The sequence below is a fragment of the Hyaena hyaena genome, unplaced genomic scaffold (assembly GCF_003009895.1).
Source record: "Hyaena hyaena isolate Hyena2069 unplaced genomic scaffold, ASM300989v1 scaffold_218, whole genome shotgun sequence".
NCBI lineage: Eukaryota > Metazoa > Chordata > Mammalia > Carnivora > Hyaenidae > Hyaena > Hyaena hyaena.
This window is the reverse complement of record NW_024080851.1, coordinates 105,725-117,475: the sequence shown is the minus strand read 5'-3', so window position 1 is coordinate 117,475 and position 11,751 is coordinate 105,725. Positions and strand designations below refer to the sequence as shown.

General features: G+C 38.5%; 1 pseudogene; it reads right to left on the bottom strand.

The window, feature by feature from the left end:
- Nucleotides 1-976: 976 nt before the first annotated feature.
- On the bottom strand, nucleotides 977-2,001 carry LOC120238909 (annotated as a pseudogene).
- Between the last annotated feature and the right edge of the window lie 9,750 nt (nucleotides 2,002-11,751).

Genomic DNA, 11,751 nt, shown 5'->3' with positions numbered 1-11,751 from the left:
ATTGCATTAAATGTAGATTGCTTTGGGTAGTATAGACATTTTAACAATATTGGTTCTGCTGACCAATGAGCATGGAATGTCTCTACATTTCTTTGAATTTCTTTCATCAGTGCTTTATAGTTTTCAGAGTACAAGTCTTTCATGTCTTTGGTTTTGCTTTATTGCTAGGTGTCTTATTATTTCTGGTGCAGTTGTGGATGGGATTGTTTTCTTAATTTCTCCTTCTGCCGTTGCATTATTGGTGAATATATCAGGTCTAATAGTTTTTTGGTGAAGTCTTTCAGGTTTTCTATATGTAGTAGCATGTCATCTGCAAATAGAGTTTTATTTCTTCCATACTGGTTTGTATGACTTTTATTTCTTTATGTTGTCTAATTGCTGTGGCTGGGACTTCCAGTACTATGTTGAAAGTGTTGAGAGTGGACATCCTTATCTTGTTCCTGACCTTAGGGGAAAATCTCTCAGTTTTTCCCATTGAGCATGATATCAGCTATGAGTTTTTTATATAAGACATTTATTACGTCGAGGTATATTCCTTCCAGATCTGCTTTGCAGAGAGCTGTTATCACGAATGGGTGTTGTACATTGTACAATTCTTTTCGGCATCTACTGAAGTTATCATATGGTTTTCATCTTTTCTCTTATTGTCTTAAGAGGAGTAAGCCTTTATTTCACAAAATAGTTTCACAAGTAAATTTGGCTGAATTAGTTGCTTTTTGGTGATTCATCAAAGAGACCAAATCCAGGACGCCTGGGTGGCTTAGTCGGTTCAGCGTCCGACTTTCGCTTAGGTCATGATCTCGCGGTTCGTGGGTTCGAGCCCCGCGTCGGGCTCTGTGCTGACTGCCAGCTCAGAGCCTGGAGCCTATTTCAGTCTGTGACTCCCTCTCTTTCTGACCCTCCCCTGCTTACGCTGTCTCTCTCTCTCTCCTAGAAATAAATTTAAAAAAAAAAACATTAAAAAAAAGAGAGAGAGATCAAATCCCATATCCTCATCTGACTCCTCCAACTCTTTCTTTGCTTCAGTTTCTGCTGGAGCTGTGGCAGCAGCAGGTGCAGCCATGGCAGTGGTGACCACGGGGGTAGCAGCCACGAATGCAGATGGATCAGCTGAGAAGGCCTTGAACTTTTCAGCAAGCGGGAAGTTGTAATCAGTCTCTGCAGACAAAGCGAGAACCCCCTTTTATCCATTGAATGATATAATGTGGCACTGATGCAACGGTCGGGTAACCTGTCTGCAGATACACGCCAGCAACGTCGCGGGCACTCCCCAGGAAGCAAGTGCGCAGGGCTTCCTCTGTGACGTTAAGTACTTCAGGGCTGTAGATGCCGCCATTGTCAAGCATCTGCTGGATGGTCAGCCCAAAGGCGAAAGAGGAGATGGTCAGCATATTCAACAGTGTGGCTTTGCTGACTCCCACTTTGTCTCCAGTCATAATCAGCTGCCCATCATTCAGGAATTCAATGGTGCCCCGGAGATTTTAGTGCGGATGCATAAAGCCTGGAAGCAAGAGGTCTTCTCAGGTCCCAGACCGGTGTTCCAAGCTGGCACAGTGACTTCATGTGTGGCTATGGCACCAAGGACAGCAGCTGACACATTCTTGGCCAGCAGCCTGTCCCTGATCTCAGTGAGGTGCTCCTTGATCAACGTGAACGCAAAGCCTACATTTTCCTGGATGTGAGGCAACAGTTTCTCTAGAGCTGGGCTGTTCTCCAGATGCCCTTGAATGGCCTCATGGTGCTCTTGCTCATTGGCAGCACAGGCTTCCCCCAGAAGGACGTGAAGTTTTGCTGCATCTGCTTGGAGCCATGTTGTCTGCTCCCACAATGAAGCATTTTGGATAGGCCTCCAAAAGTTGGATGATCTTAAGGAAGTAGTTGGACTTCCAGCTTGCCCTATCTTTTCCGGGCATCACAGCACAGCAGCACCTCAGGGATTGCCACGCAGGGTTTAAAGACAATGTCATTGTCACAAGGATGCCTGGAGAAAGCCATCCTTTGTATTATTAAGTGAGTTTCTCTTATTAAAGTGACATATTACATTGAATGTTTTGTGAATATTGAATCACCCTTGCATCCTGAGAGTAACTCCCACTTGATTGTGGTGCGTGATTTAAAAAAATATGTTGTTGGGTTCAGTGTGCTAACATTTTGTTGAGGATTTTTGCATCTAAATTCATGAGAAATATTGACCTATAGTCCTCTTGTGTGGTGCCTTTATCTGTTTTTGGTATCAGGGTGATTCTGGCCTCATGGAATGAATTTGGAAGTTTTCCTTCCTCTTCTATTTTTGGGATAGTTTGAGAAGAATAAGTTTTAACTCTTCTTTGGTATATGTTTGGTATAATTCACTTGTGAAGCCTCTGATCCTGGGCATTTGTTTGTTGGGATTTTTTGATTAATGGTTCAATTTCATTGCTGGTAATTGGTCTGTTCAAATTTTCTATTTCCTCCTGCTTTTGTTTTGGTGGGTTATAAGTTTCTAAGAATGTATCCATTTCTTCTAAGTTGTCCAATTGGTTGGCATATAGGTTTTCATAATCTGTCACAACTGTCTGTATTTCTGTGGTGTTGGTTAATTCTCCTCTTTGATTAGTAATTTTGTTATTTGGGTTCTCTCTCTCTCTCTTTGATGAGTCTAGTTAAAGGTGTATCTATTCTGTAGATCTTTTCAATGAACCAGCTCCTGGTTTTATTGATCTGTTCTGTTCTTTGTTTTTGTTTTTGTTTTTTGTCGTGTGTGTGTGTGTGTGTGTGTGTGTGTGTGTTTAGTTTCTATATCATTTTTTTTCTGATCTAATCTTTATTCTTTTCTTCCTTTTACTGGGTTAGAGTTTTGTTTGTTCTTCTAGCTCTTTTAAGTGTAAGGTAAAATGGTTTATTTGAGATTGTTCTAATGCCTTAAGGTAGACCTGTATTGCTATAAACTTCCCTCTTAGAATCACTTTTTCTGCATTCCAAAGATTTTGGACCGTTCTGTTTTCATTTTTATTTTTTTTCCACATGATTTTTTATTTCTTCTTTAATTTCTTGGTTGACCCATTCATTGTTTAGGAACACGTTATTTAACCTTCATGCATTTGTATTCTTTCCAGGTTTTTTTTCTTGTCATTGGTTTTCAGTTTCATAGCATTGTGGTCTGAAAAGATACATGGTATGACTTTGATTTTTTTGTATTTTTTTGAGTCTTGTTTGGTGGCCTCATATGTGATCTATTCTGGAGAATGTATGCACTCTTAAAAAATGTGTATTCTGCTGTTTTAGGCCATAAGGTTCTGAACATATCTGTTAAATCCATCTGGTCCAGTGTATGATTCAAAGCCACTTTTTTTCTTGTTGATTTTATTTGAATGTTCTGTCCATTAATGTAAGCGGGATGTCTTATTCCCCTACTAGCATTGTATTACTATGGATTATATCTTTTATGTTTGTTATTAACTGTTATGTATTTAGATGTTCCCATGTTAATGCATAAATATTTACAATTATTATTTTTTTGTTGGATTGTCACCTTTATTATTATATAATGTCCTTCTCTGTCTGTTATAGTTTTTATGTTAAAGTCTGTTTTGTCTGCTATAAGTATTACTACCCTAGCCTTCTTTTGACACCCTTTTGCATGATAAATATTTTTATATACCATCACTTTCAATGTCTTTTGGTCTGAAATGAGTCTCTTGTAGGCAGCATATAGATGGGTCTTGTTTTTTTTTTAAATCAACTTTGTCCCCTTAATGTCTTTTGATTCAAGCATTTAGCACATTTACATTCAATTTATTATTGATAAATATATATTTATTGCCATTTGGTCACTTGTTTTGTGGTTGTTTCTATACCTTTCTTCTTTGCTCTCTTTCATGGTTTGTTGGCTTTCTTAGTAATATACTTGGATTCCTTTCTCTTTATTCTTTATCTATTAGTGGCTTTTGGTACAAACCATGAGGTTTGTATATAACATCTTCTGCATATAGTCTCTAGTAAGTTGATGGTTGCTTAAGTTTGAACTTATTCTTTGCTCCTTTCCCTTCCGTGTTTTCAGTATATGGTGTGTGTTTTACTTCCTTTTATTTTATGAATCTCCTATCTGATTTTACACAGCTATTTTTACTGCTTTTGTGTTTTTTACTTTTCGTAGGCCATTTCTTTCCACTTAAATAGTTCCCTTCAATGTTTCTTGTTGGGCTGGTTTAGTGGTCATGAACTTCTTTTCTTTTTTTTTTTTTTAATTTTTTTAATGTTTTATTTATTTCTAGGAGAGAGAGAGAGAGACAGCGTGAGCAGGGGAGGGTCAGAGAGAGAGGAAGATACAGACTCTGAAACAGGCTCTGGGCTCTGAGCTGGCAGTCAGCACAGAGCCCGATGCGGGGCTCGAACCCACGAACCGCGAGATCATGACCTAAGCGAAAGTTGGATGCTTAACCGACTAAACCACCCAGGCGCCCCAGTCATGAACTTCTTTAGTTTTGTCTGAGAAACTCTTTATTTGTCCTTTTATTCTGAATGACATAGCCTTACTGGATAGCCTTACTGGATAGAATATTCTTGCATGCAGATTTTTCCCCTTCAGCACTTTGAATATATCATGCTACCCTCTTCTAGTTGGCAATGTTTCTGCTGAAAAATTTCCTGATAGCCTTATAGGGTTTCTCTTGTATGTAACTGTCTTCTTTTCTCTTGCTGCTTTTAAAGTGTTTTTTTTTTAATTACTACTTTTTGCCATTTTAATTATTACGTATCATGGTGTGGACCTTCTTGGGTTGAATTTTTGGGGGGGAACTCTGTGCTTCCTGAATCTCGATATCAGTTTCCTTCCCCAGATTAGGAAAACTTTTCAGTTATTATTTTTTCTAATACATTTTCTGCCCCCTTTTCTCTCCCTTCTTCTTCTAAGATCCCTAAAATGTGAATGTTATTACACTTGATGTAATCGCTGAGCTCCCTAAAACTATTCTCAATTTGCATAATTTTCTCTCCCTTGCTCAGCATAGTTACTTTCCATTGCACTGTCTTCTAGGTTATTAATTTGTTCTGCTTTCATAAGCCTGCTATCTTTTTATCAATTGTATTTTTAATTTTGCTTGGTTCTTATCTCTGTGTTAAGGGTTCGAGGACACTAATGTCCTCCACTGTTTTCTCAAGTCCAGTGAGTATCTTTATGATCATTACTTTAAATTCTCTATCAGGCATACTGCTTATATCCGTTTTGCTCTGTCTTTGTTATATTCCTCTGTCTCCTCATTTTGTCTAACACTCTGTGTCTGCTTCCCTGTGTGAGGAAAGTCAACTATTCTCTTGCTCTTAACAGTAATAGCCTAATGAAGAAGAGATCCTGTAATGCTCTGCAGTACAGTGTCCCATCTCAGGGCCCGGTGCATCAGGTAGTATCTCTCATGTGTGTTCTATGTGCTTTGCTGTTAAGTCTTGGCCTCTTTTTCCTTTGTTACAGTTGTCTACAGAGGCTATCTTTGCCTCCTGTGGGCAGTGTTTGGTCCCTCGCAGGAGTGGACACGTTTTAACAAGGTGTGCAGTGGTCTGTTGCAAAATGAGACATGCCCCTACTGCTACTTGAACTAAGGTCTTGCAAATCATATGGGAAGGGAGATGTGTCGGCAGGGTTTGCAGGGGTTTTCTGGGGGAGGGAGGCTGCAGCCCCAGGACTAAGTGAAGGATGACTGGGAAGAATGGATCTGCTGAAGTGCAGGGGTGGAGGGGTGGGACTTGGTGTAAGCAAGTTAGGTATGGAGTGGGGACACAGGGCTGGGGGTGGGGGAGGGAAAATGATGCCTGACAGCTCCTTGGTTCCTGGAGGGGTCTTCCCATGATCCCTGTCTCTCTGAGCTACACCCTGAAGTGAGCAAATAACTCTCTTCCTGTCTGCCCTGACCCGGTATTTTCCAAACTGCTGGTTCTGTGCTGTATTTGCTCAGGCTATTTGTTGTTCTATCTCTTTAAGTGTGGGGACTCCACTTCCTAATGCCCCCCAGGCTCTCTCAGAGCCAAGCTCACCAATTTTTTAAATCCCTTGCTTTCTGTCCTGCTGGTTGTAAGAAATCACAAAATTTGGCCCCTCTTACTTTCAAAGGTAAATGTTACGGGGATTTGTCTTCCACGTTTGTGCACTTCTAGGTGTGAAAATGTATTTTTCACCCTTCTCTCTAACCTCTAATGCCGCTCCCTTCCCTGAGAATGGCTGCAGTCCATTTCACTTCCAGACCACATCTTTGCCCTTCCTACCTTCTTTGATGTGGCCCCTTCTCCACCTTTAGTTGTGGAGCTTGTTCTGTCAGTGTTTGGGTTGTCTTCTGTATTACGCTGAGGTGAGTATTCTGTAGTTGTATCCATGGCATGAGGAAGGCGTAGGGTCCTCCCACCTCACCAGCTTTCCAGCTGACCTTGCTCTGTTAATTTTTATTCATCATTTTTTTCCTTTCTCTTCTTCAGACTAGGCAATTTCATTTGACATATCTTCAAGTTTGCTGGTTATATCCTCTGCCTGATGAAATCTGCTTCTGAGCCCATCTAATGAATTTGTCATTTCAGTTATTGTAATTTTAAGCTCAAGAATTTCTGTTTGGTTGGATTTTTTTTATAAAGATTTTATTTTTAAGTAATCTCTACACTCACTATGGGGCTTGAACTCACAACCCTGAGATCAAGAGTTGCATGCTCTACAGACTCAACCCCACTATTTGGTGTTGTTATTTATTTATTTTTTAATGTTTATTCACTTTTGAGAGAAAAAAGAGAGAGAGAGACAGAGGCATGAGTGGGGGAGGGGCAGAAAGAGGGAGACACAATCCAAAGTAGGCTCCGAGCTGTCAGCACAGAGCCCGACGCGGGACTCAAATCCATTGACTGCGAAATGATGACCTAAGCTGAAATCAGATGCTTAACTGTGACTGAGCCACCCAGGTGCCCCTGGTTGTCTTTAATAATTGTATAATGATATTCTCTATTTTGGGATACATTTTCATTCTTTCCTTTAGTTCTTTAGATATAGTTGCTTTTAGTTATTTTTGGACATATTTAAAAAGCTGATTTAATGCTTTTCTAGTAAGTACAAAGTATGGAATTCCTCAGGGAGTTTTTATTAATTATTTTTTTCTTTGAGGGCCATACTTTCTCATTTCTTTGCATGTCGCAAATATTTATTGAAAATTGGACATTTTAAATAATATAATGTGAGAAATTTAGGAATCAGTTTCTCTCTTAGAGTCTATTATTGTTGCCATTTGTTGCTATAGTTTTATCACTTTTATGATCTGGTTGTATAAATTCTGTCTTCCGCTCAGGAGGCTTAGTGGTCAGCTAATTATTGGACAGAGATTTCCCTAAAATTTTCCAAAAGGCTATATGTGTGTGTTGGACCACACCTTCCATACTTAGCCGGGTACCTTACAGCTCTGCTTTAGCTTTTACTTCCTTCTTGGCAGAGCCTCAAAGTAGCCCAAGGTGAGAGCTTTGGATTCTTAAATCTTTCCTGGGCACAGTCTTGGGCATGTCCATGGCTATCTAGCCTCTCTGGAATTTGTTGGAACTTTTCAAAACCACGATAGACACCTCCTTTTCCTTTCAAGTTTTTCGATTATCTTATTGTTTACTCTGTTACCTGCTGCTTCACGATCCCCAATATTAAAGGATTGACTGTTTTTAACAACCTGATTGTTTTTGACAAATATCCCAGGAGAAAAACTTCTTTGCTTTGGGCATTCAAGTGAAATAAGAATGGCCTTGTGAGTAGGATCTTCCATGGAGCCACCGCGCAGATCAAATAATAGCAATAATCTGGAAACGGGGCTTTGAAAAAGCTCCAGTTGTGTTCTTCATCCTCCACTGGCTGCCAGAATGTTTTCATCATGACTGCAGGCCATCTGCTTTCCAGGCTACTGCAGAATTGGGGAAGTGGGATGTTAATAGTGGGATGACATAAAATGTCGCATGTCCTGTTGTTATTTTTGAGACTTAACTATTTGTCTTGAATAAATATTTGTTCTCCTTGCTTTCATTGAGAAGAGGAATTTTTTATTTTCTTATTCTGGCATTTTCACTAGCTTCACTCACTAAAAGAATTTTTGATCATAAAAATATATATTTAATTACAAATATTTAATGATACATCTAACTATATCATTAGACTATTATTTGTATTAATCCACATAGTTTTAGAGATTGTTTTCAAGAAGCCTTGGTGCTTGAAGCATTACAAGCATTTCAATAACATAGGGGCGCCTGGGTGGCTCAGTCGGTTAAGTGTCCGACTTTGGCTCAGGTCATGATCTCATGGTTTGTGGGTTTGAGTCCCACGTCAGGCTTTGGGTGACAGCTCAGAGCCTGGAGGCTGCTTTGGATTCTGTGTCTCCCTCTCCTTCTCTGCCCCTCCCCTGCTCATGTTTTCTCTGTCTCTCTCTCTCTTTCTCAAAAATAAATAAACATTAAAAAATTACAATAACCTAATACATTTTGAACACAACTAATGTGAATAATTGAAATGTTTTGTCAAAATCAGTCATCTAGAAACTGCATATCACAGACTTCCAACACCTAGTCGCATATTCATGTGCTACCTCCCCAGGGTTCATTGCGAAGACACAGGTTTAGGATGCAATGAGGAGGCTATTATCCGGGCCCTACAAGTTCAGAGTGAGCTTTAGAATCTTAAGCAAGCCTCGAAGGTCAATATTCTTCTGTGACCTGGTTACTGACTCCCATTGTTATGTGTCTCTGGGTGAGAAGGGGAGCCTAAAAAATTTTGCTTCATTTGTAAATGAAAACACACACACACACATACATTAAGATAAAAGATATAAAATAAATAGATAAAATAAACAGGAAGGACACACTTTTTTTCTAGTCTGTTATACTTGTAAACCAAGTTTATAAGGAAATCTTCATCCTTTAACTTAAGGTGTTTCCTGTCCAAACAAAATGCTCTTCAAAGGAGTGTTTATTCTTTCCGATCCTTCATCTTTTGTGGAGCTGATGAACTTCTCAAATAAAAGATATAAAATAAATATATACCTATATATTCAAGCAGGAAAATGTACTTTTTTCTGGTTTTCAGTTCTAAGACATAACCTAGTTTTTAATTATAACTGTCAAGTCATTTTGATTTGTTCAAAGAAAGAGATTAACTCCCTGGATACTGACAACCAAATAACCTGAGTCTTCCTCTTCAACTTCCTACTCTGCCTCCAGCCTCCTTCCCAGGCACACCCAGTAATTATAGACAATATATATATTATTTCATTCAGCCTCCCTGGGAATTGCTAAGAAAGCGGGGAAACTGAGTTTCCCAGATGGTGAGTCAAACGTTCCTTTTAGGGGATTTGGCTTAAACCCAAGCTTTTTGAGCAGTAAATTTGACAGGAGTTCGGGAAGAGTCTTTGCCTGGACTTATCCTAGAAGACTCGAGGCCACACCTACTTCAGAGCTGCACAGCCCAGGTCTGTACAAGCTATGGCATGTGGGATTGATCTCAGTTGAAATCATAAATGGCATTTTCCCAGCCTCCTCTTTGCTGCATTGCTTCACAGCTTTTCTATTACTTAGCATTTCACTCCCCTCATTGTATTAAAATTGCTTCCAGGAAAAGGATTTGAGAAGTTCATCAGCTCCACAAAAGATGAAGGATCGGAAAGAATAAACACTCCTTTGAAGAGCATTTTGTTTGGACAGGAAACACCTTAAGTTAAAGGATGAAGATTTCCTTATAAACTTGGTTTACAAGTATAACAGACTAGAAAAAAGTGTGTCCTTCCTGTTTACCTAACACCCGGATTTCTTCATGTCTCCTTTTCTCCCTTTCTTTCCCCCTGTCTCCCTTTTTTCTTCTCTATCTTTCTTTTTCTTTTTCTTTTTCTTTCTTTCTTCCTTCCTTCTTCCTTCCTTCCTTCCTCCCTCCCTCCCTTCCTTCCTTCCTTCCTTCCCTCCCTCCTTCCTTCCTTCCTTCCTTCCCTCCCTCCTTCCTTCCTTCCTTCCTCCCTCCCTCCCTCCCTTCCTTCCTTCCTTCCTCCCTTCTTTCCTTCCTTCCTTCCAAAATGTATTCCCTATGCTATACTTTTCATCCCCATGATTTGTTTATTCTATAACTGGAAGTTTGTACATCTTCATTCCCTTCACCTATTTTCCTGATCCCCTTTCCTCTCCTTTCTGGCAATCACCAGTTTGTTCTCTGTATTTATGACTCTTTTATTTTGATTTTACTTTGTTTCGTTTGTCAGATTCCACATGTAAGTAAAATCATGTGGTATTTGTCTTTCTCTGTCTTACTTATGTTACCTAGTTTAATAAACTCTAGGTCCATCCATGTTGTCATGATCTAATTTTTTCATAGGCTAAGTAATGTTCCATTGTGTACATATATGACATTTTCTTTATCCATTCGTCTATTGATAGACATTTAGATTGCTCCCATATCTTTGCCACTAAATGTTTCAATAAACATAGAGGTGCCTATACCTTTTTGAATTAGTGTTTTCATTTTCTTCAGATAAATATACAAAAGTGGTACTATTGGATTTTATGGTATTTCTACTTGTAATTTTTGGAGAAAACTTTATATTATTTTCCAGAGTGGCTACCAACTTACATTCCTGTCAACAGCGGGATGTTGAGCATCTTATATGTCTGTTGGCCATCTGTATGTCTTCAGGCTCTCTGCTCAGTTTTTAACTGGATTATTTGTTTGTTTGGTGGTGGTATTGGTGTTGAGTTGTATGAGTTCTTTATATTTATATTTTGGATACTAACATCTCTTTATTAGAGATGTCATTTGCGAGTATCTTCTGCCATTCACTAGGTTGCCTTTTTGTTTTGTTGGTGGTTTCTTTCACTGTGCAAAAAATAACTTGCGTTTGATGTAGTTTTATTGTTACTTTTGCTTTTGTTTCCCTTGCCCAGGGAAACACACCTAGAAAGGTATTGCTAAGGCCACTGTTCAATAATTTACTATGTTTCATTTTAGAAATTTTAGGGTTGCAGCTCTACATTTATGTATTTAATCCATTTTGACTATTTTTCTGTATGGTGTTAGAAAGTGGGCTAGTTTCATTCTTTTGAATGTAGCAGTGCAGTTTTCTCATGCCATTTATTGGAGGGACTCTCTTTTTCCCACTGTTTATTCTTGTCTCCTTTGTCATAGATTAATTGACCATACAAGCATGGCTTTATTTCCGGGCAGTCTCTTCTGTTCTATTGATCTATGCATTTTTTTTTTTTTTTGGTACCATTATTATACTGTTTTGATATCTGTAGCTTTGTAGTATACCTTCTCAAGATTGCTTTGGCTATTTGGGGTATTTTGTTTTTTCATACAAACCTTAGGGCTATTTGTTCTGTTCTATAGAAAATACTTTTGTTTTTTTTTCCCCAGAGAACAAATACTATTGATATTTTGATAGTATCAAATACTATTGATAATCTTGATTCCGAAGATTTCTTGGGGTAGTGTGAATATTTCAACAATATTAATGCTTCTAATCCATGAGCATGGTATAAGTTTCCATTTACTTGTGTAGTCTTCAATGTCTTTTATCATCTTGTAGTTTTCAGAGTGCAAGTTCTTCTCCTTTTTATTTAAATTTATTTTAAATTTAAATTTATTATTTTTATTATTTTTGATGCAGTTGTAAGTGAGATTGTTTCCTTAATTTCTCTTTTTGTTAGTTTGTTATCAGTATATAGAAGTGCAACAGATTTCTGTCTATTAAGTTTGTATCCTGCAACTCCACTGAATTCATTTATTAGTACTAA